Source organism: Corvus kubaryi, unplaced genomic scaffold (genome assembly GCF_017639235.1).
Source record: "Corvus kubaryi isolate FWS band 111438036 unplaced genomic scaffold, C.kubaryi_AGA036_p1.0 37392, whole genome shotgun sequence".
Taxonomy (NCBI): Eukaryota; Metazoa; Chordata; class Aves; order Passeriformes; family Corvidae; genus Corvus; species Corvus kubaryi.
In genome coordinates this window covers 13,349,811-13,377,582 of record NW_024581131.1, presented here as the reverse complement: position 1 = coordinate 13,377,582, position 27,772 = coordinate 13,349,811, and the positions used below count along the sequence as shown (strand labels likewise).

The window sequence follows — 27,772 nt, the reverse complement described above, 5'->3', positions numbered from 1 at the left end:
CAAGCAATTGTGAGACTGATATTCTTTCACATTTCAGAGAATTGCCCTACAATATGAGGGTAAAGCATTATTATTTTTTTTTTTTTCCACACAAAATACATACCACACCGAAGGGATTCAGAATTTTTTCTCTGGACTATTTTTTTTAGTTGTGAACTCCTCAAAGCAACAGCTCTTCCTCCTATATTTGAATGATATCCTGTATGTAGAGAGCGCTCTATCTCTATCTTCTAAGAAAACAAGTCATAGCAGATACTTTACTGTGATTTTCAAGTCAGCAACTCATATTCCTTAACAGGGTGGGATTTCTGCAGTCTTAAGAAGACCAAACACAGGCCAGATAGGGAATATAACCAATTTCAAAATAAATTATTATAAGGCTCATGTTTCAATGACTATCATTAGCAGTGCTGGTGCTATTGCTTCTGTGATAAAAACAAGCCTCCTTTGTGCCAGCACACGGAATCTGATCTTCCTGTTGTGTTGCAGCTGGGAGAATTCCCAGTCAGCCCCAGTCACATATTCCAGGCAGGTGGTAAAGGGACCAACAACATTGCTCAAGATAACTGAGACTGCACTGAAGTGTACAAGCCATGCCTTCCAGTTTGTCCATCTGTACAACTGCTCTCTCTTCCTCCTTCCCTATCCCCATATAATAACTCCTCCTAAACTGGTCAAGGAGCCTGAATTTTCTGCTTATGCATGCAGACAACTTACAGGATTCAAACTACAAACTTCAGTTCTATCTCCAAGTTCTGCTGCTATGATTCGCCATGAAACAAATGCAAATTGGAGTTTAAGACACCTGAAGCTGACTTCACTTGGGGATAGATTGCTTCACCTTCTCTGAAACACTTCATAAAACCATCAAACTAAGTTTAAATAGAAGTGTGCGACACCATCATTTGTCTTTGCAGAAGCAGTACTATATTTAACACATTGAAAATGAGCTAGAAGACTCATTACAGTTTAAAAGACCATCTCTAGTGTAAAGATAAAACCACTTCACTTTTTTTTAATAGATTTTTAAAATATCAACCGAAACTTGCCATGGCACCAAACACATATAAACAGTTGAAGATTACCCTCTTAGCTCTCGTCCTATGACTACAGATATGTTGGGCATTAGTAACTCTTCCTGAACGCAGTCTTTCCTAGCATCTTGGGGGTGGGATGGGGTATGAAATCACACTCTCTGGCAAAATGATTAACTACATTTGGCCTAGTAGAAAATTAGCACAAACATGTTTTAAAATCTCAGAATCATCTCTGTCACTTGAGCAGATCCAAGATATGTGGCTCTACACTTTTTACCCATGCACAAACCCCTCTTCTTTGCACAGTCTTTGTCTATTTCTTGAATCAGAAAAGCCTCTCTAACCTATGACCACTAGTAAGCCTGGCAGATGTTCTTTCTGACTTGGTAGCAAGGTCTCCCCATCTAATCCTAACATTCACAAAATCACCATCAATAAAATTCTCGTTTTTTTTACCCAGACACCAGTGTACAGGGATGTTTTACAGCACTGTTGCATTCAGAAGTTCTAGTATTGCAGAACCACTAAGCGTCACTTTGCTCAGTGAGTTACTATTCACCAGGCTTTAGAAACACACAAAATCATCCTACGTGCAGTGTAGCTAAATTCTTGTTCAGGTAAAAAAAGTTGTATGACCGGGACTTTTGTTTCAGTGAATTACTTTTTAGAAGGACTGTTTAGGTAAACACACACCAAGAAAACCCCCAGTAGTAATAAGATCTACAAGTTTACGTTTTACTAACAGTGTAACAGCAAAGTTTCATATTTGAAGCAGGAAGCTGAGGAAATTTTTGCAAAATTAAAATATTTACACGATGTGAAGGCAGAGTTTGGCATTTATTTCTAAAAATTTTTTGCTGCATTATTTGACATTCCGGAAAGTTGCTGGAAACACGGGTGGTTTTTAAACTTTTTAAATTTTTTTTTTTTAGAAAACACTGTTTAACAATTTAACTTCAATAATATGTCAGTTAATCTGTTAAGTCTTAAAACTCTAATTTTTCTTTTTGAATTATTTTCAAGTTATTTACAAAGTATATATACCACTGGGAAGGAAAGTAAGATGGAAGCTCAACAGAAAACAGAAGGAGCTGTCACCTCCTAGCTGTAAGAGCCCACTGTTTGGTCTCAAAATTTGTAAGAAATGCAAAGGGAAGCTATTTGAATATTTGTGGTTTATGGTTTTGTTTTGGTTTTTTAATAGTATGTCGAGCAAAATCAGTTTATTAACCTCTGTTGTTCTTAACCTGTGTTGTACCTTTCTCATTCCAGTCACTAAGAAGTTCCTGCCTTCCTTTCATACTTCAGAGACAGAGGGGAAAAAGGGGAGGAGAGGGAGTTGAGAGGAGGAGAGAAGACTCTTTCTAGAAAGAACACACGTGGTAAATCCTAGTAACTGATTTAACAACCAAAGATGCAAGGAACAAGAAAAAATTAAGAAAACCCTACCCCAGTACCTATTAATTTCCCCCCTGAAATTCCATTAAGAAGGGAGGGATCTCTGATTTCTGGTTTTATCCTTTTAAACATGAGGAGAAATTTCTTACTGAGTGCCAAACCCTTTTTCCCCTTCTAGCAACGCACTTTATGTTTGGCTTGTGGGAATGATGCATTAGTGAGGCAGAAGTGCCTTAAGAGTTTTGGGAAGAGGTCCAGAGCACAAAGGAGATGATCTGGGTAGTGCTGCAAGACTGCAGTAATCAAATGCAAAACTAGAGGTATCTCTGACTGTCACTGGAAGTGCAACTGCACTTCTGACGCAGAGAACCTCAGGTAGGTGCACATCCTGCTTGCACAGACTATTCTTTGAATTTTATCTATCTGCCAGACACGTTCAGAGGACATCAAAAAAATGTCAGAAGAGCAGCCAACGCCTCAACCACGCAGCCGTGACATTCAAGGACAGCCTTGGCCTTCCATTTCCACGGGGAAAGAGGTGCTGTTACCGCAGTCGGCCAGCAGGGGGAAATGCCAAACAAGTGAAGGGAAAAAAAAGTTAAGAGAGAAAACACTAAACATGAGGAATAAAATTAGGCAAACCACACACGTCTCCTCAGTGGAGATGGAAGGAAGAGATTCTGCTCTCTGAGAGGGAAAGCAGGATAAATGAAGTATATTTGACTCAAAGCATTCTTCCAGAATTTAGAGAGGAAACAGTGAAAGTGCAAGTCCAAAACACAAGCAAGTAAAAGGAAGCTTTCACTTTCATGTTAGCACAGAGTGACTGCAAATCAATTAAAGTCTTCTTAAATCTAGCGTTTTAATGAAAAGCAAAATATTGTGACTAAACAACTGAAAGAACTAAGCTGAAAGATTATATATTTTTCAAGGACTACCCAACTTAAATGTATGAACTAATTTATTTAAAGTGAGCACACATATTCTGTAAGATTATTCTGCATTACAGAAGACTTCATACTACATTTATACAGAATCCCAAGAGTCTGGACTTTTTTTTTCCCCAAGAGATTTCAGAACAGCAGGGCTCCAGTTAAAGACCCCGAATTTCCTTCTACCTTATATATTATCTATACAGCATTTCCATGCTTATGAAGTATAGTGAAAACTACTTAAAGGGAGTGTTGGTTAAGTGAATAAATCCGTGTTAAATGCATTTTGATGAAGGGCAACTTGCATGCAACAGACAGGAAACAGACAATTACACAATGCGTTTTAAAATTAGGAAATAAAAAAGCAAAATGTGATAATTTGTTGAACAAAGAAATTGAACAGGCACTTGCAATGAAGAATAAAAGACAAGCCCTGCAATCACAAGGGCTTTCTGTTTAAAATATCACTGGCTGAGAATCACAAGGAGCAGCAGTGAGGTTTTCAGTGCAAGATTTAGGGAGATTAGCTACACAAGCTTCTGCTGATGTTACTGTTCCACAAACATCAGATAGAAGCCAGGTACACATGTAATTAACAAGCAAACATTTAAAAATGCAGGTGTATTGTGATCAGTGATTATATGGCAGGGCACCTTAAAATAACACGTAATCTTTTATAGTTCTGTATTTATAAAGTTCTTTCAAAATCAGATGCTGTACTTTCAGTAAAACTCGTCTCAATGTGTCCATGAAACATAAATGAGTTTGCCAAGCATGCACAAGAAAAGTTTAGACTACCAGTACATCAAGAGGCCTAAGTGAAGCCTAGTTCTCCTCAAAGTCTATAGTTTCAACTCCAGTTTCTTTATTTTCATTTAGCCTGCAGGCTAAATAACACACCCACAGGCAGCTAATCTAGCTGACCAAGGCACTCTCCTTTATGTTCTCTTCCAGCTGTGAAGTCCTACCTCCAGCAGTCCCCAGTTTTTCTGGGGGGAATAGTGGGCGAGGGGGTGTCACACTCCACAAAAAGCTGAAGTGATTCACAGATTGGTCGGGGGAACATCATGCACAAGCTTAAGCAGTAGAAGCACTGTGCTGGCAGCCGAAGGGAGACCTTCCTTCCTTCCTTCAGCAGTTACAGAGTTCCAGTGTGCTATACTGGTACAGGACAGAGCATTTTGCATATTCTGTACTTTATGGTACTGAAAAATACTTGTAAGAATATAGATGTTTGTTTCATCTTACGTAGAGCTTCCATTTTAACAGAAGGTGATATGGCTCAAAATGAGAAACTATACATAAATTCTTGCCTTTACAACACTACAGGTCACTTGCTCTAATACATTAGCCTTCTAAATAATTGCCAAAAGACAAAATGAAAACTATTTGTTAGTGAACAAGTGTTCACATGAAAAAAGCATCAAAAGAACAATTGTTTCTTTCTTAATCTGTCTTCAGATTTTATGAACAAGATGAAAAAGGTAATGCTTCTCATGTGCTGAAAGTGATTTTTTTTCTAGAAAGAATACAGGAATTTAATTTCACAAAGTTCTACGTAAAACAGTCTCAGACTTCTGCTGATTGTCGGGTGCTCTGAACTCTGAAAAGGTGGTTGGGACCCTCTGCTGCTACCAGACAGGTATCACATTTTCCTCTCCTTTTGACTACAACATCTGTTCTAAGTACAGCCTGCTCACACTCAGTAAAAACCATTCTCATTCTATATTTGCATTTGATTCACTTTTTAGCCAAACTTATTTCAATTTCACCAGCTATTATTTCATTAAACCATGTTGTCATTTTGGTACTCCTGATCTCCTGAGCACAGAGACCAGCAAGGAAAAATTTTTAAAAAGGGAAAAAAACCAGCATAAGACCTTCTAACAGTAAGTACTGTATTCCCTGTGTACAGATTAATTAGATAAGGATCAATAGAGTTTCCACGAGTTTCTGGTTTTGTGTACGGATAAATTATGATAGAGCACGTAAAGGTATCAACGTGTTTCACACACAGCCTAAATAAAAAGGCAGTAAACAGAATTAGGTAAAACACGCTTGTTTCAAACTCTGAACTAACTAGAATACTGAAAGCTCCTTTCTCTCCCCCTCCATCCCAAAATAAAAGCGTGAGTGAGAAGGGATTTCATTACATTCTTAGAACTGTGAGAAGCGAAGTCAAAGGCAGCCACTGGCGTTTAGCATGCAGGCTGTACACACTCCCAAGTACGTCACACTGACAAAACACACTGGCGGAGCTATACGCCTTCCCAAGGCCTCCAACGCACTGTCGCTAGGCCTAAATCAGGTAGGCTCTGTGTGCAGTTCTGCTGCAGATGAGCAGGAGTCCACCCCTTCTCCCTATTTCCCTTAGATTTAACAACCAGATTGTTCCAGCATCAGCTTTTTCTCTCTGCTTCCTTCAGCAGTAATGACTGTATTTAAAAAGACGACAGCATCACAATTTACTGTGCAAGAATCGGCCCTAATTTTTTTCCTTCTTTACTACACCAGCTACCCTGCAGCTTCTGAGCCATTGTCGGCTGTTGTTTTTTGTTCCTTGAATGCAACAGGACTTGATCTGCCAGGCTGCATCACTGTTTTCACAGCACACCTCTAAGAGGAAGAAAATCTCCTCTTCCTGCTTCCTGCTGAGCACTGTGAATATTCGGATTTTTCCTTTCTCCCAACAGATACACAAGTCCAACACTGCTGAATATTCACACATTCCTCTCTTTCAACACCAATTCATTATTTCCCTGTTTATTTTCATACAAAACTATTAAATAAAAGTGCAACTAAGCTGTGGCCCAAGTACCTCAGAAGTTCTTTTATAGAGAATTTGATTCTTCTGCCAGGGTAGTCCTATTCTGACAACTACTTTGAGCCATTTACTTTACCTAAAGCAGTGTTTTCCTGCTCTTGGGATTTCTAATCTACCCTATAGCTTTGCAACACTCAGGTTCAGGACAAAGAGTTTTATCTCTATAAGTCATGAACTTTCTCATTCAGGCAAAATGGAATAATGGTGAGATAAAACCCACATTTTCTTATAGCTTTACCCTGGATGACACTCAGGTGAACCACTTGATGCAACACAGCCTCATGGGACTGACATAAAACTACTGGGGAAACAGAACACCATCAACTACAGTGTAGATGAACTCCCAAAATTCATCTTCACTAAGCCAAACAAAAAGGGGTAAGCTTCTGGAGGTCAAACATATATCAGAATACTGCATTAAATAAACAAATAAATAAACACACACAAAAAATCCTTTAAAAACCACTAAGACTTAGAGGTAAGTACAGAAATGCAAACTTTACCTGAACACTGGAGGCAAAAATTGTTTGACTGTATTATTTTCTTAAAAAAATGTAATTCCACACTCAAAAAAAATATCTAAACGAAACAAAAAATAATCGCCAGTTTGTTTCTGCCAGGGAACACTTCACATTGATTCAAAAAGAAAAGATTTTTCTAGACAATCCAGAGTATAAACAACTTCTTAAAAATATATATATAATTATTTAAACAGTGATTTAACTAGCTCATTGCAATGGAAACCCTGACAACACTTGATACATAAAACATTTATGACAGAGTCCTAAAGCACTATTAGACAACAACCTACACAAAAAAGCTGGACAAGTGAGAACAAGTTTACATACACACACCTTGGAAAGACCTGTTTTCTATTCTCCATTACAGATTTGTTTTCTAATCATAGCAGCTGTTTCCTCCTTTCTGCACAATATACCTCAACTAAATTACAAGTTTTGTTTCATTCCCTTGTCTTTCAAAAAACACCTGCCCTAGAAGGAAGGAAAAGAAGGATGATACCACTCTCCACACCCTTTTCAGTCCCCTCTGCTGCTGCTGCTGCAAAAAAAAAAATGCTTGTTCCAGACAAAGTATTTAAGTTCCTGAAAACGAACATGACCATTTTAAAGAGGTCTAAAACCAGAGGTATTTAATGTCTCAGAAGTCACTCCCAGTGAGTAACAGTCCCTCTTGTCATTTTAACCTGCGGTAAATGGCCTATTTTCAAATCATCTATTGGAGAAACAGTAAGAATTTCAATTATTTCAGCCCTATTTTCTGAAGTTGCATTACGAAGCACATAACATCTGGCACAAGTTCTGTGGGGGAAGAGGCTTGTACATCATCCTTTCATACACACAACAAGCTCCAGTCCTGGAAGAGGGCCGAATGGCAAGAAATACTTTTTTTCTGAAGAGGACAGGAATGGTTGTTTACTGAACAGACCAAAGGACCCTGGGATCAGCAGTAGCATGTGTTGCCAATTTCTGAACTAGTTCATTTGCTTGCCTCTGTCAAGTCACTTTAAGAGTTTCATCTTCCAAATACAAAATAATGATACCTGATTTATAACAATGCAAGTATTAATTTCTTGGCTTTGTATGTTTTAAGTGTTTGTTCACCAACACACAAAACAACACTTTGTCCAATTAGGGACTGACAACCAAAGCAAGCTTCAGCTGCTTAACTTCATGAGCTACAAAACCAAAACACATTATTCAGTCTTCTCATTCACGAACATCAAAAACTGTCAGTCTTGCTTTTTAAAAATCTGCATCGAAGTTCTTACTCAAGCATTCAAGGTTACAGTAATCTTTATGAATTAAACTTTTTGCAGTTATTAAGTTCCTGCTGCAGTCCCACAGTACACTACAGACTGTTCAAATTCCACAACAGCTTAATACTAACCTACTAAAAAAATATTTTTTCCACAACTTGCATGCACCCACACAAGAGTACAGAGTGCTAAGAGCTTCTGAATACAATAATGTAAAATTGTAATTCAAATTACTAAAGGCATTTACAAATAGCAAGAAGTTGAAGGAGGATTGATTCCCCCAACAATAACCTAAACCATCAAGATATCTGAAAATTTGTATAATCCATGCACACTGAGCAAAGCTGAAGTAAAGGATGCAATTCCTACAGCGGGTAAATCAGCACTGCCATGTGTTGCCAAGGTCTGAACTAGTTCATTTGAATATCCTCTGTCGAGTTACAGTCTGGATGTCACATCTGCATGTTCCTACATGACACATTAGTCTCCTTGTCCTCCAGACTAGGAGTCTTCCAGACAGAAGTGTCTGTTGTAGCCCTTCTTCCTACCCTCCAGATATAGGAATGAACATTCACACACTACTGTGTGAGTTTAATTATTTAACACCCAATCAATACTTAGAGTAGCAAAGGAAAAGTAAATTCATATATATAGAAGCATAATATTCAAAAGAAGCATTACTTTCTAGCAATATTTCTTCTCTGAGAAGTGCCTGTTCCCATTCGCCTAAGAGTTCAACTAATTAATACAAATTTGCCCCATAATCAAATTAAGATAGTCTAGTTAGACAAGGAGCAAACCTATGGAAGTTAACACCTGCCATTTGCCTGACAGTCAAACTGCGTTAAAACTCATTGATACCAATGCTAGGTAAGTGAGAAGTTTTGAGTTTCAAACCAGAGTATCAAATAAAAAAAATTAAAATTCTACCACGATAACAAAATGAGATGAGCAGTGGATTCTTGGTATCTATTAAAAAAATAAACTCACAGCTGATCATAGTAAAAACATCACAGACTTGGTTAAAAACACAAGACAAGGACTTCCACAAACTGCAAGAGAAAAGAACTGAAGAAAAGAGGCTGGGATGAGGCAGGATGTAGGAACAAATTATAGAGGCAGGAATGAATTATATCACCCTTTGAAGGTGATATAATTCATGATACTAAGATTACAAAGCACTGGTCATTTAAACAAAAACCCAAAACATAGAAAACAAAACCACACACACATACAAAGAAAAAAAAAGCCCCAACACAAACCCTCACATTTTTAAGGAACACTCTCTGCCAAGTATTCTTATAAAAGATTGCAATCTTAATGAAATGAAGCTTTTGGACATCCAACTTCAAAGCAAATGAAAAGGGATGCTGGAAGACCTACATTTCAAATACCAAAAGGTTCATACACCATATTGCTACAAAAACAAAAGGAAGCAAACCAAACCCATTTGTATACCTCACACCACCTTAGAGTAAAATCCATGAGAGGATCTACACAAAAGTAATAAAGAAAATAAAATAAAAAAAAAAAAAAAAAGGAAGAAAACACTAAACAGCCAAAGAGCAGGGAAGTTACCACAACAAGGATCAGGGTTAAGTCTGTGAACACACTTTTAACTGATCTGGCAAAAAGGAAGGTTGCAGACATTGCGATGCTTTTCATCATTGCAGATAGTTTTAATTAAAGTAAACTTCAGAGAGTTACAGGGGATCTGATAATACCAAATGACTGGTTTTCATTTGTCATTTTGTTGTCCCAGGTCGAGAAGTGCAAAATAATGTGCTCAGAGGAAAAAATAATCTAGCTATTAATACACAACGATGAATTGAAACTAGGCATGACTACTTACAAAAAAGATTTCAAGATTACCTCAAGCAAACAGTTCAACTCTCAGCAGCAAGAAGCCAGAGAAAAATCTCAGAAGGTATTAGAAACAGAACAGAGAAAAAACAGGGAACATTCTGCTGTGATGCATGCTGCACATAATTCTGGCTGCTCCATCTCAAAAAGGGGAGAACTAGAAATGGTACAGAGAGGAATGACAACAACAGAGCATGTTTAAACAAATGAAACTATTTTTTTCTTCCATCAACCGATCACACACACAGAAAATGCAGGTAAACTGCACAGAACTTGCTGCTGTGAAACACTGTGTAAGCCACAGATATTTATAAATTAGTTCAAAAAGGCAGCAAATTCACCTATAAATAGTTTGATGTTGCTATTCACAGTGCAATAGCCCAAATGTAGCTTCCATCTCAGACAGCAGCTAAACAACTGTCAGAAATCTACTGCTAATATTTCAGTGGCTGACAGAATGCACCCATTTCCTACACTGTTCAGTCAGCTGCTGCTGCTAGACACTGATAAAGGCAAGATGCTGGATTAGATGGACATTTGGTCCAGCAGAGTATGTTAGTTCTTATGTCTAATCACATTGAGCAGCCATGCTGGTGTACGTCTTGGGTTTGTTTTGGAGGTTGGTTTTCTGGTAAATAAACCAGGCTACAATTCAAGCATGTAATGTTAAAAGCAGAAATTGCAACTTCCGAAACAGGAATCAAACTGGTTTATGCTTGTTGTGTAATGTAATGCAACACTGAAATAAAGCCATGAGCAAGTATTCAAGACTATAGAGTTTTTTATATAACCCACCGGATTGCTGAAAAATTCTCCTCCAAGCCCCTCACCAGTCAGGGTGTCAATGCAAGGAGACTCAGGCAGTCCCTTCTAACTGAGAAAGACTCAGGAAGTTGGAAAGCAGCACTAAACATAAGCCATGGATGTTGGCTGCGAAAACTGCCAAAACCCATTTAAGACTGGCAATGATTTGGCATCCTCCCAGCTGACCAGAGGAAAGATCTCCTGAACCAATGGATTCAAAGGGAACATGTAGATGAATGTCTGACTTCTCTTCAAGAAAACTGAACTTGTCTCAGGTCCTGCCTGACCCTGGAAGAGTGCAGGATGCTCTCCCTTTTAATAAGGAAGTCTAGGTGAAAAAGTACTACTGTCACAGAAAATACATAAGCTCAAGCTGAGGCCCAGGACAAACATCAAACAGAACTCTGCTAGAAGTACTGCTAATCCTGCTAGAAAGCACTGCCTAAATAATTTGGTGAATGTCTGCCTTGTCATCACTGTCAGCTTCCTTCTCTTCTGACAGATGAGCTTTTGAAGATAGCCAAACTGAAAGCCATGTAGGATAAACAAGCAGGTCTCAATCTGTGGGAAACAGGGAAGTTTCATTTTCTAAAGCCCAAAATTACAACAGGTCTAGAAAACAAAGCAAGTGTCCAGTATATAACACCTTCCAGTATTGCTGTAGGCAGCAAGACGAAGTTGAACATACCCAATAAGCTTATCATCCTTACCAGGAACATGGCAAGTATCAAGGATAAAAACATGCAAAAAACCCAGAAGCACCTTTATGAGCAGTTTCATGAACTCGCAGATACTGCCTCAATGAGATTATTGCTCATCTACACTGTTGAGAAAGCTGACCATGATCCAGTTTATATGAGAAAGATCCAGTTGACACCAGAAATCTCTTAAGTCACATAAAAAGACAAGAAAATAAGAATTTCAGGCTATGTTATTTTTTTCCCCTTCATCTCACATAGAGGCAATTATAATTTTGTTATTTAAATAACCTTCTCCTTGCAGAATCACATAGGTTTGTTTGGGGTTCTTTCATTTTGTTTTTCAGGGGGAGTTATCATCTAGACCAGTAATAGCATTGAAATTGGTCCTGCTGAAAGTAAACAGCAACACAATGCCCCTGTCATCCTAGAGATCATTTGTGCAAACTACACCAGCAACAACTAGCACTACAAACTAACAATTCAAAGAAATTGGCACTCTTATTGGTAGTTGGGAACTTTTGATTTACTAGATGTTTTCTCACTCCTTACTGACATAGGCTCAGTGTTGCAGGTTGAATTTGCTGATATTCCTGAGAGAAATACAAGAAGGTATAATCGTGTGTGTACTGAGTTTATTCATGCTTCAGTACGTCTGTTGATCATCCTTGGAACAACATTTCTCTTTTCTCCATCCCACCAGTAAACCCATCACACATGCATAATTTGTCTTCCTGATACATAACTCGGAAAGTTTTCTTCTCAAGTGCTCCATGTCTCATTGAGAGCAAACACAAGCATAGATAAAGTATAGAAGAGCTCCAAACAGTTCCTCTCAAATCTCATTCACATTTTCTGCTCCCAGTAAAAAACAAATGCTCATCCCCTTGCTCTCCTCTCAAGTTCAAGGTGAGTTTCTGCTCTTTTCCCATACCTACCCATACTTCTTCAACTATTACACAGGAAAACTCAGTTGATTCCCACTTATTCCAAAATACAGGTATTTTGATTCCTCTTCCTCCCTTCTCACACATTAGGTTTCATGGAGATGGAGGAACAACTGGACAACTGTACAGATATCTCCAGATTTATGCCTATTTGCCTGCAATTCCAAGCCATTGATCTTAGTGATGATGAAGGCTGATCTTTCCAGTGTAATACGGTTCTCATGAAGTTGTGTACTTCTCATTTCCATGACACTTCCACACAAAGCAGAACTGCCTTCTTTTGCAATACAAAGAACAAGAATTAAAGTCTTCTCTCTAAAGAATGCAGTGCCAGCCAACAATGTCTGTTTGGATCTCAGGCCTTTAATGCCAAGGCAATATACCCTGCCCTGAGATTTATTTTACAAACATTTCATTAAGCAGTGGTGATGTACGCGGGACTAATTGCACATGAACAGGAGAAGCATGCCAATCACTGAATTGTTAACACAAGAAGATACTCTCTGAAATTTCATTATACCCATCTATAAATCAAGACATGGCCAAAACAAGAATTCTACTTCACAGAAGTCACATTGCGGAGTATGAGACGCAGTAGTTATTTAAGCTGCCTTGTGTTTGGCCTTGAAGCTGTCTCCACAGTTACAGAGTAGAGATGTCACAACATACAAATAGTTCAGTACTAACCCCCCTTACTGATGAAAGACAACTCCAGGCTTATGCAGAGCCAGTCTCAAAACATGAACAACTCTAACGAAACATTAGAGGGGCATATGCCAAAGTTTCTGTGTTCCACAAATATTCTAAGACACCAGCGGAGACCACCACCAGTGCCACTAAGGGCTGTAGCTGGAGATACTCCAGAACAAGAGACATGCATTTAAAAGATCATGATTCAACATCCCACCAGAACCCGAGCTTAACAAGATGGGTAGTCATAGACACAGAGTTCTAAGCACGAGACTCACAGTTTTAAGTGAGCCATTTACAGTAAACACTGAGGCATATAACTAAAAAGGAGCCACACTTTTCATGTTCACATTGGAATATAGTGCCCTTATTATGCAGCACTAAGACTTAGTGGAAGCAACACTGGACCCAGACAGCTGGGGACAGATGCAGAAACTTGAGTATTGCCAACTATGCTGATTTTTCACTTGGAAAAGGCATTTCTCCAAATTAACAGAACAAGGTATCTGTCCCTGAACAGTACTCACTTGGGAGGATTGAAGAATTCTGCTCACATAAGCTTTACACAAAATACTTTTAACAAGCGGTTAAGACTTCAGCAGTGACGACACTCGTTACTCAGTGTTACTTTTGCTGTGCACTGAACCATTCCACCCAACTAGATCTGTAAAATCCTTTGTACCAGACTCAAAGTGTGACACAGAAACAGAGATGGTATGCAGTAAGGTTACTGGAATCTCATTCGCATGCAGGACATAAATAAGTACATTCAGGAGATATTTTAGAAACAATCACGCCTACATGATAACATGCTATTTCTTGTATTAATTGTAGTATATTACAACAGAGCTAGAAAGGTAGACAAAAAAAATTTCAACAGCAACAACCGCCACCACCACCTTTCTTCTCTTTTTTTCATGTTCTGAAGAACTTAACTTAGGACTGGCTTTTTGCACAAATGCTCACCCATGCAACTCAGATTGTACCGGATTTCAAATTCACATTTATTAATCATTATCTTCCCTATGTATCAGAAGGTCTCCCATCCCCATTCACCCTTTACTTTTCCTTCAACCCAAGATAACCTAAAAAAATATATCCAACACTCAAAAAAGAAAAAAAATGTACCCTATTTATTTTGTACAACCAGTTTTACAAGAATCTCACTTCCTCTCGGACAACACCACCCATACTTAATCAATATATTGGTTCTAGGCTCACTTTTGTTTACAACATAGCAACATTAAGGATATGAATGAAGCAGGCAGTTTTCTGGACTAAACACACAAGTGAAGGCCTCCATTCCTAGCTTAAGGTCTTCAATAAAATTACTGCAATGCAGAATAAACCAATTTCTCTCTCTGTCTCAATTTCTAATCCAGACATGGGAATAATGCTACTTACCAGACTGACCTGTTATCTTCTAAGTACAGCAGATTCTCAAATAATAACAAGCACACCTATACTCCAGTGAATAAACTATGCTGATTCACAACAGCAGATTGTCTGGGCCAAATTCCATGTTGTATTAACAAGTCAACAGGAAGCACTCCAAAATTACTACACTGATGTGCTCTGATCTTCCTTCCCCTACATGCCAGTCAGCTGGCACTCTCGCTGCTCCCTGTACACAGGTATCAATCTCAAATTCTGTTTTTCTTTCCCCTTTTATTATATTCTCCCACCTTACCCCCAAAATCACTTTTTTTCTTCTTCTTTCTTCTCCTCAAAAGAACACAAATGGGAAATGTAGCATCCGGAGAATGGTATTTGTAGCTGGAGTAGTCACACTCAGTGTGGGAGTACTGATGGTAGTCACTAATCTGAAAGGAAGAATTCAAGTAACCATACACTTCCTAGCTCCTTTCTTCACAAAACCATGATTATTCAATACAAGTAAAACGATTTACACACTAGGTTACAAACATAACACTGAATCACTGGGCCAATCTAACATGGAATCACATAAGCATACAATTAGCATTTAACGGAAGAAAAGTGCAAGACTGCTGTACAATAGATGTAGACTTCAGCTACAAGAAAACAAAGCGTCCAAAACAGTTTTACTCACACTGATTGCCACAGATTTTTAACTGATTATTTACTTAAAGCTGGAAGAATAAATTGTAGGTTTATCTAATTTTAGTGGCTACTATAAACAATGGAAAGGCATATCATTTTCAACCTTCACAATGCTGACAGAGAGTGAAAGGGCATCACGGAGCATGGTATGATTGCACTTTCTAAACAAAAGGATTGGCAGTTTTAAGAAGGCTGTTGTGGCAGCCAACTATTTTTATTCCGGGCCTGGGTGCTTCACCCAGAGGAAAAGGCAGTAACATGCTCCTGAGGGACACTCCTTCACATCCCCTCACACCAACATCATCACAATCTTCTCCTGCTCTCCTGGTATCCACTGATTCCCATGCATACAACAGCTCTAACTCCAACATTGTCCTAGAAGATGGAGCAAACCACCACGTAGCAAGAAGACCTACCACAACAGCAGAGACTAAGATGAGACAAAAGAGTGTGGAGCACTAAACTAGTACTGCCTATGCCAGTATGCATTTATACATGCCAATATGCAGTTGTATCAAGACCAACATTCACACTACTGTGATATCAGTGTAGTGCCCATCATTGTGGAGACTGCTTTGCAAAGTTACTCTTTAAACAAATTCTGTTGCTTAAAAATTAATGCCCAGATTCTTAATGATGCTATTGGTGTACTAGAAAAGATGTTTAAACATATCTCTCTACACACAGACACATACACACACACACAAATCTCATGCACTCCTCTCATTACTTTGTCCTTATATATTCCTCCCCTTTCCATTTCAAGGACAGAGGTTTTTTTTCCCCCTTTTAAAATGTCTTTCAGAAAAATCACAGCTCCTATCAATTTAAACTCTGGTTATTATCTGGGGGGGCGGGGGGGGGTGGAGAGGAGGGAGGGGAAGCTATGAGGACCAGAAATAAAATCATACAATAAATGTTCTTGTATAAGCCCCCTTCTAATACAACTTCTGATCCCCAAGAAACCCATATGAGTCTCACTGCCTACTGGAATACCAAAGAGGTGTCATAAGTGAAAGATTAAAATGCATCCTGCATATCTGGGAATATGGAAAAATTATGTTTAAAAACACGCAGATAGTATTTAACTCCATTTCCCAATTTATGCAAGAGTAAAGAAATGGCAGGAGTTTCTGGTATACCTGAGAGAAAAGTACAGACATGTCTAATATATAGTACTTTCTACACACAAACAGAGATTTAACAGATACATGTGCCCTCCTTTAATTTAAGTTTTCAGAAGTCTTAGAGTGAGATGATCTACATACATGATGATGAAATCACCCAATATGTTAACAATGAATTTAATATAAGGAAAGAAACAGCATTTTTTAACAAAAACAAGCAGGGCACAGAAGTGTAGATTCAGTTAGCAAAAGGAAGCCGGAAAGAAGGTCCCAAATGGTGAGGAATTGTACAATTTTATCTTACTTCAGGAAGGAGCAAACTTAAGATCAGTATTTTTGCTCATGTAATTTTGTAGCAATGACAATGTCAATGCCAGAGGTATTCGCACTGTCACTGCCCTATGCCCAACTAATCAGCTCTGCAGCTGAGAAGATACTGTTACCACAGCAGGGCACTAACCCGGCACCTGCATCTAACAGGACAACACCACCAAGTTTTGACTGACTGCAAAGACAGCAGCTCATCACCACAGGAAAAAACATTTGATTACACTAAACATTACACAAGTTCATCAACAGTGAGGCATCAAAATATAATTCCTGCAAGAAGTAAGGTGGAAGAAGACTTTGTAAGTCTTATGGCAAGAAGAAACTGCCACTCAGGGATGAGAATTATGGGAAGGGAGGACATGTTCATGTTTATTTCAGAGGTTGACATTCAAAATAAAAGTAGAGCATGTGACATATGCCAAATTGCAGGTGGAAAATGGAAACTAAGTCTCTGATTCTGAAACAAGTTTCATAGTGACAAATCTACTGACTTCAGCACAATTCTCTAAGACCACAAAATAAGAGGTATGGTGTGGTGGGATTCCTCCTTGAAAGAGGAACTGCAGCTGACTCAAGGGCAGGTACCCGGCATTCAGAAACAACACAAACCTTGCTAGTGCTTCCCAATTTATTTCTGACCAGAATGTACTCTCTGAAAGAGTAAAAAGGGAAACGCAGGTAGCCACATCCTTTCCATTTGGGGTCACTGACAAAAGCATCCTTAATACAGCAAATTCACGCTACACACAACAATAGATTTACATGATAAAGATGCTTATCAGAGACAATTACTGCAAGCTAAGCAGCAGTGAAATGGTATCTAGAGCTCCAGCTAGATGCAAATTACTGAATAGCTTCATTATTAGTAATATAGGCCATTGTAGTTGTTTTCTAGAGTTATGAAAAATGTTTGTTAGTTTGTTAATGAGGGTGGGGGATTGGATTTTTATTGCACTTTTAATTGTTTGGGCTTTTTTTTTTTTTTTTTTTTAAGTCCATCACGAGTCAGGTTATTCAAATTTCAGACCAAAATCTCAATGGGGACAGTTTTGTCACACTAGCAAGAGGGATGGAGACAAAAAGTATTCCTTGGACACATCAAGGACTAATTTCTGGCTTTCATGTAAAATTTTGTCACGCTAGCAAATTAAGTAAAAGCCCTGAATAAATAGATTCCAAGCTCTTACAAAGCATTACAAGAACTCAATATTAGCCACTTTTAAAAGGAATAGCAAAGACACTAGGAGACAAAGTACCCAGTGTGAGATCCCCCAGGGGTCAGCAGCAGCATCTTAAACAGGTGCCAGATTCTTCAAATTTTGTCCAGTGCTTCAGCCCTACAAAATCCACTTAAAACTATCTTTTTGGGGGAAAAGAATGCAATCCTGGTACTCTCCACACAACTGTGAAGTTTCTCATTGGCTTGAGCAGGACCACAATTTCTTCCCAGATCAGGACGGATTTGCTCTTATGAGATAAGAAGCACTTACAGAAGTTTTTCTTTACAACTATGCATCAAACCCTTTTGTACATCCCTACTAGTCACATTCCTTATCTAGAATACCCTGATACATCAGCGTTACAAAGGGCACTGTTGCAGGCTCTCTACAGAGGGTAAAACATCCCTGAAGGACAAGATACATCATCTTTCCACTACATACAGATTTATCGTGGTTTCTTCTCTTGCCTGTTGTGTAGGCCCAATCAGCCAATGAAAGGGAATTTCATCCTTGCACAGCAACAATGTCAGCCTCTATAATCATGTCAAGATACTAATAGTAACTATTTCAGCTAAGCGCATGTCCTGTCAGCAATTTGCTCCACGAGGGCTGTGAAGGGGCTGGGAACACTTAAAGAAAACTATATTACTGTTTCCCAAGTCCTTTACAATTACAGCATATGTAAGGTTTTCGAGGAATCTCTTCACCTTTTTGTACCAGTTTTAAACTGAGCATCAGCAACATACAGTGTGTACAATGTATCAGGGCTGACAAAATACAATCCCTGCCTCAAGGAAGCTATTACCACCTAAAAATCTGTCATATATATATAATCTGTACAGATAAAGGAGTGAGCAACTTTTTTTAGGCTTTGGGAGGTTTTTGCACAACTCTGAAGCACATGTGAATTCCAAATCTATAATGAGCAGAATTTCTGGACACTTACTAAAAGAAGAAGAATTTTGCCACACAGACCTAGATATTAGCTAATTATGGTGATTACAAAGAAGCTACTTTCCAACATTAGAAGCTTGGAGGTCTTAATCCTGCTGCTACTTATATAGGTTCTGATTTCAGGCATTCTGCAGGACTTAGTGTTAAATAACATGAATTCTTGCAAGACTGTAGCTCTAATTAATTTCTCCAAAAACATAAAAACAGTTTATTTCATATTGGCTGACACTTAAATATAAGCCTTTTTACGTTAATATCCCATACAAACTGAAGAACAAAGAAATTGACAGGAGTCAGTTAAAGTGAAGTGTTCGCTCACTTGAAAAGGAACTGCATTGTCCAAATCACGGCACACAAGATTACAGCAAATACTAAACTTGCTTCTGGATGAACAACCAAAATCAAATTAATGTCCATGTTAACCTCAGCAAATCTGAGAGTGTTGTGTGAGAACACACAATTCTTATGGATATAAAAAGTATTCTGAAAAGTTGCTATTCCTCTGTCCCTACTTCAGAAACACTTCACATTCTTTGATGTGAGTCTGACGTGAGTTCAAGCGCAGCGGTTGGGACTAAACACACCTGACAAAAACTGCCAGATGTGCTCTGATTCTGGTTGCACTTGCCAGTACTTGTGCTTGTGACTCTGTGTCCCCTTGGGAACCAGCAATGGAGTCACTAGCCCCCACAGCAGGAACACAAACTGGGACCCCTGCTCTGATACACAAGATATATATGCTATAGCTATATCATCACTCACTCTCAAGAAACACAGCAGAGAAGCGAGTTCTCATCAGGTAAAAACGCTGTTAAAACTCTCTTTTACTGTGTGAAAAGAAATCCACTGTGACCCACTGTCCTCCTGGCAACTGGAAAGGACAACATGGCTGCCATACTGCCAGCAACAGAAATTCCCTTCTGCCAAATGTTTCCATCCATAACATCACTTGAAAGATTAAAAATTCCCAGAATATCAAATAAGATACTTGCAATCACAGATGAAGCAAGGTGTTAGTACAATTAATACAGTCTTTGTACAAAAACGCGTAAGCAGTTGGAAGACTTTTTTCATGAACTGCTTTTGTCTAAATATATTACTCAACTATAAACCATTTTCGACTTGTAAATAAAAATACCTGACTGCACAGGCTTAAGTTGACCAACAAGATCTGCAGAAGGTATCAAGGACTGTGTTTCTAGAACGTGATAGCATCTTTTACTCTTCACTCCAAATCCCCAACTTCTGCTCAAGAAAACTACACGTCCCAGGATGCCTTAGAATAGCACAATCCTGGCAGGCCATTGCAATAAAAACACAGCACTGCACACTGGGGCCTGTAGTTTTCCATGAGCCACATTCTTACTCAAGATGAGACCAGATGTAGGCCATATTGCACACTTCCACAGGCCTGCAAACAACACACACACTGTACAAGGAGACTGCTGCTGGTAATCGTCAGGTAATTGATACCCAGTTCTCGTGTGTTGAAGCTAAGAAGCCAAAGATTTCTGCAGAAATAAGCATCAGTTAACCAAGAGTCCCTAAAGAATAATCAGCAGTTTGCCTACTTTCAAACACGCACAGTTGGCTGTAGCTGTTTAACATCTTTTACTGAAGTGCAACAAGAATTTATGGGTTTCTTCTCCCAAGACTGCTACATTTAATAATATTAAAGAGTACTATTTTGAATAGCAATAGGAAAAGTATGTTTGGTGAGGGGCATATTCTCCCGTCCAGAATTCAGTTATCTGGAAACAAATTGCTCTCTCCCTCCGTTTCTACAACGTGCTGAAGCAAGGGCTTGCCTCGCTTCTAAAAAGAAGTGGCTCTTAGCTGAAAATTAAAGAGCTGTGTCTCAGCGTAGGCCTCAGAGAGGAATACGCTGTACTTCAGTAAAGGGAATGGCAGCTCCCCCTACCAGTCTGTTCTAAGAAGGTTTTAATCGAGGAAGGAAACAACCAGGGAACAAAATGAATAAGTCTTCCTTTTTTTTCCCCTCCCGCTTCCCTGAGCTCTGGATTATTATTATTAAAACAATTAAAAAACAATAATATGCATATAAAATTCCATCTAAGTACTTATATGCTTCCCCAGTCCTTGTGGTACAAGACAGTCTCTGCAGCATTTCCAGGCTAGCAGGCAGCACCTGCAAAAATATGCAAAAGAAAAAGGACCATGCAAAAGCAAAAGGCTGGGACAAGAGAAAGACAGCATCCCACTGCAAGAGAAAGAAATGGTGATGCTTCAGTCACCTGAAAGTCATCCTGATGCACTTCCCTATAGAGGCAAGAGGCCTCAGGAGCATCTAAAGGTTTTGTCAATACAGTAATGCTGTCCATAGGCCAGACAGCTGTTGCCATAGTTACTATCAGCCAGCTTATCAGAAAATAATTATTGCGATTACTCAGAAGTTTTGTTAAAATAATTTAAAGCTTCAATAGGATACCACTTGATCTCTTCAATTAACTGTTTGCAACTACGCTGCCTTTGGGATCCACACAGTTAACTTGGATCCACAGGGCTGAAGTGGAACAGGGGAAGGAATCAATGTTCCTTCTCCCTTTCGTACTGACAGCTTGTATTTCATAGGCAGAAACAAGGAAGCTGAACCACCCATAAGCCTGGCTGCTCTGCTGGAGTTCTCTCACAGGCCATTTTAAGAGTCACAGGCTCAAATCTGCCCTCATTTGTTTTAACCATTCACATATCCATACTGCAATTCAAGAAACACACCAGCTACGTTCTCAAAGCATACTTTTAATTACACGTGCAAAGGCAGAGTCCCTCACTTCAGAGGCAGGTGACACAACTTCTGTACCAAGTGAACTTACTCCTACAAGTGCAGTACTGTTGGGTGGAAGGGTGGAATCAGAAAACACACATTTTAAGAAATCGGACATTAAAAATGCATAGAAGCTGTATGAACGTGGCCTAGAACAGAGCTCACATGAAGCAGAGCCTCACTGCTTCTGTACCACTTATAGATGCATTCCCACCAGTAACAACAAACATTAGGCTTGGGCTGGGGGTCTGGGGATGGAGGCGGCACGTTTGTTTTGTGGTGTGTGGTTTTTTAAAGCATGCTTTGAGCATGAGTCTCTAATCAAAAGAATGAGCATTTGTAATCACAGCAAACAAGAAATCTCAGGGAAGAGGGAACAAATAATAGGTCAAACCATCTAGGCAAAGAGCTTTTAAGGCACAGGATACTTGATAACTCCATCAGAGATTAAAATGGTGTGAACAGTATACCATAAAATAAATGCGGCAGATAAGCCTGTATCAAGCAGCACATGTTTTCCCCAAAAACCTGGAATGATCGAAGTACTAAAACAAAAGGTTCTGTGGCAAGACTGGGGCTTTGTTAGGACAGTAGGGAGGGAAATCCTCTCAGACCAAAGAAAGGGACCTGTTAGAACTTTCTACAGCTATAAAAATGATTTTAGGGACGGGTGATTCTAACCACAAAGTCTGACTGCCATGCAAGTGCACCTTTCCTCAGCACTAAGTACTTTTTAAAAACTCTTTCAATTTCTGTACATTTTACAGCCATTCTATGAACTACACTTCACTTTTGTGAAGTTTTGACATAACAAAAGCAGAATCAAACAAATTTTAAATCGTATTTTAACGATTTTAGTCCAGAGAGGAACTTTGTAAAGTGCAGGAACCATAAAAACAAAAACTTATGAAAGAAACAAAGGGGCTCTTTCTTTTTTTTTTTTTTAATGAGATTGTATTTGCCACAAGAAAAAAAAAAGGAAAGCAAAATGAGAAAATACAAAGTTGCCCCCCCGCCCCCTCCAAATGTAAATAAAATTCTTTTTTGCCTGCATAATGCATATCTCTACCACCAGCACAAGCCAGACACTGGCTTTGTGCTATACTGAACATGAAATATTAATGTAAGATACCTATAAAAACTATCCTTCTATACCCTCTATTTACAGGGTACAGAAGTAAGTACAGCCCTTTGCATTCAGCAGACATCTCAAAACCCTTCTGCGCTCTGCCCCACCTTTCCACTATACGTTTTGTTCCTAAATAACCTTTGTGCTGTTAAAATACATCAGAAACAGGATGTGAGCTGCTTTCTGGCACAGAGTAATTGAACAAGGGCAATTCATGAACGTACAGGAGCCAGGCCTTTTGTAGAGCCTTACACTTCTAGTATACAGCTACGCATGTGACTGCACAGTTGTGAGCATAAAGGGTGAAGGGGACAGCGAAGAAATATTATTAGAAGCTTAATAATAGGTTTTTAGCACTGCCCCTTCTACACAAGAAGCCTCTCCTGGTGGCGACGCTTTACAGCTCACATCTCCGTGAGATGGCTCTCCAAAAAGCAAAGCTCTATCACCCTATGAAGTTGTTTCTGGAGGATTTTAAACAAGTAAAACCAACAAACCTGAAACAACAGTAAAAAAGTTAGGGTCACCAACACATGTTTCTCACATGACATTCATCTTGAGTTTCTGGTATCCGTGCAAAATGCCAATAACACATGAAATAAGATAGTCCATCAAGGCTCCTTCAAACTGAACTAAAATAAAAGAGAAATTTCCATTGCAAACAATTTCCAGTAGTATCAATTCATTTGACCAAAGAAAGTTCTTCGTGGCTCTGAGAGTAAGGATAAAGGAACTGAACAGCTACAATGTGTTCATTATAAACAAACTGCATGAACAACTCAAGTGATAGCCAAGCTCACTATCAAGGCACTTCAACTGCACACAGAATCATACAAATTTTAAAGCAGTCAATAAAATGAATCTTATTTTCTAAAAAAAGAGTCCAGGAAAATTGTGTCCTTTGTAAGGATCCATACCAAGATATTTTTAATTTTTTTTAAATAATAATTTCTACACTGAAGTTTAATAGGCACACACAAAACCTCATCTCTTTAAAAAAAAAAAAAGTAAAGTTGGAATAAGAAATAGCTAGGCCCAATATTTGAAACACAGCTGAAGCTGAATGGCCTACAGTGAAGAGATATCTTTACAAAATCTAAACTTAAAGCAGAGATCTCACTGTTGAAGCCGAAAAACACAACAGCACTTTTTTCTAAGCAGCCTACGTTTTAATTTCCTACCTTCACTATTTTTAAGTTCTTTGAAGGAAAGTTTTTTTATTTTCATTCCCTAAAGGAAGAAAACCACTTCCAAATGCCTGCTTCCATCACCAAAACTAGTTCAGGAGGCACATAGAGGAGAGCAAAGATTTAAAAGTTTCAGGTAAAAGTCTTACTAAGACTAATGGCAAAACAATTACTAATAACAAAAGACTCCTCTATACAACATTTTGAATTATACAACGCGTTAGCTTCGCCAGTAAAATGAAAAATCACCAAAACCCATAATGGGATCCACTCCAAATTTCCTGTTGCTCAGGTCACTATGGCTAAAATCTTGGGATATGACATAGCTGACATCCATCTGGTGGCAAGCACTCTCAGTGAGCAAGCACCTACCTTCTGCTGGACAACAGGTCTCTTAAGACCTTGAAGACATACTCTATACATGCTACTATACAACATGAAATGAATGGATAGAGAAGCTGCTCCATAATCCCTCTGTATGAGCTCAAACCCCTAGCTGATATAACTCTCATAAAATAATCTCTCAACCATAGTGAAGATGAAAGTTTTAAAAACATTTGAGAATCTCATAATCTACTTTTTTAAATACAGTTTTCATTCACTGAGCTACAGAATTCCTTTCTAGAAAACAGTAATAAAAAATGCCCCCAAAGAAAGTTTCATTTAGCTATCGTGAAGCATGCACAGATATAAATAAAATTTCCAAAGACTGTGATCTTTCTCCTAAAGTATGATAATCAACTTATTTAACTAATATGGGTAGTTATGCATAATTTTATTTCTTTAAGATCCTGTTCTCAGTACTAATTTAATGAAACTATTTAATAAAAACTATAAAGTTATATTATACACAATCACTAACAAATTTAATACTAAAGTTTTGGCATTACATGTTAACCTGGTCGAAGTAATGAATTTTAAAATTTAAAGGGCTTTTTTTTTTAACAAGGCTTTGAAATGCATGTCATTTTTTTCACATATGAAGCCTCAAAATAAGCCTCTCTTCATCAAAGTTGAACATTCCCCTGCTATGTAGCAGATCCAGCCTCACCAGCTAACTCCGGGAAATCACAGGAAAGCCAGAGGAAGCCGATTTACAAAACTGAAACTAAGCAGGTGTCTTTATTGTTAGAAGTGAGCACAATGAGGGGGAAAAAAAAAAAAAGTAAACAGACAGCCAAAATCCTTCTTATTTCTGATACCAGAAAATATACAGCTAAGCAAAAAAAGATGCATCTACCTACACATATGGGTGTACAGGAGTATCTATCCTTTAACCTGATAACTAGCAAGAGCACAAGAAAATTTCCCTGGCCCAAAGAAGCCTACCTCTTCCTCAAGCCCTGCCATTACAGAACGCGCATCCCCACCTGATTTCTCCATGCTCAGACCCACCGTACATCACAGTACACAACTTTCTCGTGACACGCACGTTATTACCCCCAGTGGGACATTTTTACATGCAGTCTTCACAGTGAACAAAAGTTCATTGTCAAGCTCAGTGCTTGGGCCCAAACAAATATCCAAGAGGATAGAAGGGGGAGAAAGGGAGAAAGTGCTCCTCTCTGCAATTATAAGATTTGCAGGCAATCACCGTTACTTACAATTAAAAAGTGGGAACAGGTGTAGTAGATATCATACTTTGATAGCTGAACAAAGAATATTACAGCACGTGACTGAAATGTGATGACATTTGTTCACCAATCGAAAACAAAAGCCACTCTCCAATGGCACTCTTTCCTCCACCCCCAAGAATTAGGAACTTAAAAATCTCTCCATATTGAAACACATCTGTTCATAGCCTCATTTTTTGACACTCGAGAAGAAGTTGAATGAAGAGCTCCATGCATTAATAAAATACAAATTCACCCAAAAAACCTCAGCGTACAAACCTATGAGCACCCACCAAACTACAGAGGTGGTTGAGGAGAAAGCTCTACCGACAGTGAAGCATGGAATAATAAAGAACAGGAAGAAACAAAACACACATCACCACAAAAAAAAAAAAAAGAGAGGAAAAAAAAATCCTGCAGGAAGGCAAGTGAAGAAAGGAAAGGAACATGCATAAGAGGACTACACCAAATGGCAGAGTCCCACATACAGCCCCACTCCACCTACACGGGCGCAGGAGGGAGGGAAACAAATCAAAATAAAGAATTGTCCGTGCCCAATGCTGGGGCAGGCGTGGGCACCCCCGGCCCCGTACCTGTGTGGGAACGGCAGCCCCAGGGCGAGGGGGGCAGGCCCGGCTCCGGAATAACAAGTTGCTGAAGAAACGGAATTTTCCCGGCGCTGCTCGGGCCACAAAGACGAATGAAAGGAAGGAGGGAAGGGAAGAAAAAAAAAAAAAAAAAAAAAAAAAAAAAAGGAAAGAAAAACCGCAGCAGCGGATTTACTACGAATTATCCATCACCGAGAGCGGCATCATTTCCCAGATAATAATAAAACTTCCCCGACAGCATCGCGGCGAAGGACCCGACCGAGAGAAAAGGGCCTGGAAATAATCATCCTGAAGGAAACCGGAGGGGAGGGGATAAGCCTCCCTCCCCCACCCCATCCCCAGTGCAATGTGTCATCTCCTTCCCCTGCTCCTCCCCCCAACCCCAATGTGTCACCTCCTCCTTTTACCCCAAGTGTCACCCTCCTCCACCTCTCCCGCTCCCGCTCGCAAACTTCTGCCGGGGAGGCCGGGGGGCCGCCCCGGGACGCTCCGCTATTCCCCGCCACCCCCCCGAGGGAGGGGCCGGGGGCCGCGGCGAAGTTGCTGCTCCTCATCGCCAAGTTGGCCGGAGAGTGCGGGGCGCGCCGGCGCCATCCCGGGGGGGCGCGGGGGGGGGGGGGGGGGGCGGGGGCCCGGGGGCGGGGGGGGGGGGGGGGGCAGGGAGGAAGAGGAGGAGGAGGCGAATCCGAAAGGTGGGATACTACACCCTGCTGGCGGCGGCGGTGCTGCTGCGGGCCGGCCGGGGTCCCCCTGGCAGGACCTCTCTGTGAGGGGGAGGACTCTTCTTCATAGGGGGAGGGTGCCGGCGCCGCCGCTCCTCTGGGCCTCCCTGTCCCCCTCTTCTGGGCGCCTCTCTCTCTCTCCTCCTCTCACTTTCTTTAAGCTAAGCGGGGAGTGGAAGATGGTAGGTTGTTCCCTTCTCCTCCTCCTCCTCTTCGCTCGCTCTCGCCTCTGTGGGGTCCTTTTCCTTCCCCCTCTCCGCGGGGGGCTCCTCCTGCGGCGGGGAGGAGGGAGCGGGCGGGGAGGGCGGCACGAAGCCGGAGAGGCGCAGGAGGAGAGAAACTGTAACACAAAAACAAGCCGAGAAGCTGAACTCTTCTTCAATCCCATTCACCCGGCCCGGCCGCAGCACACCGCTCGCCGGGATCCCTCCGCCGCCGGCCTCCCTGCCTGCCTGCCTGCGGCGCGCTCCCGACACGCCGCCGCGCGCGCCCCCGCCCGCCCCGGCCCGGCCCGCCGCTGGAGACCCGCCGGGGGAGCGTGGACCGGAGGGCCCACGCCCACGCTCCCCCCTCCCCGGTGCGACGGCGGGGCACCGCCGGCCGGGCCCGGGCCAGGCCAGGGGGGTGAACCAGGAGGGCGGGCTCGGCGGCTTCTCCTGAGGGGGGACTACTTGACGTGTCGGTGCGGCGAATTTATTTCCCTTTGCCTAAGGAACGGGCTGTGCTGCGGCCCCCATTGCCTAGGGAAAAAGCCCGGATGTAAAGTGAGTGAAACTAAAGTAGAGTGAAGTAGGGCACCAAACTCTGCCGGAGCAGCGGCGCCGCCGGCCGCGGCCGCGGGGGGCACCGGGCGGCAGCACCGCCCCGCACCGCCGGTACCGGGCGGGTGTGAGGGCGCGGGAGCCGGGGAGAGCAGTGCGGGGGCGGCCGCGCGCCAGCCGAGACCCCCCCGCACCCCCCCAGACACACACACACACACACACACACACACACACACACCCCGCAGCCCCGCCGGCGCGGAGACCCCGAAGAGCAGTGCGGGGGC

General features: G+C 40.6%; 1 protein-coding gene across 14 annotated transcripts in view; it reads right to left on the bottom strand.

Moving 5' to 3' along the window:
• PHF21A (PHD finger protein 21A) overlaps positions 1-27,162 on the bottom strand; it is a 127,942-nt gene extending 100,780 nt beyond the window's left edge. For 7 of the 14 annotated variants that reach the window (XM_042038708.1, XM_042038716.1, XM_042038705.1 and 4 more), the window contains exons 1-2: positions 26,712-27,161; positions 25,991-26,076 (exon numbers count right to left, since the gene is read on the bottom strand). The gene's annotated coding sequence lies outside the window, so the exon portion shown is untranslated. Of the gene's footprint in view, positions 1-25,990; positions 26,077-26,711 lie in introns of all 14 variants that reach the window. The other 7 variants (XM_042038710.1, XM_042038706.1, XM_042038711.1 and 4 more) reach the window with 4 other exon arrangements.
• Positions 27,163-27,772: the final 610 nt, after the last annotated feature.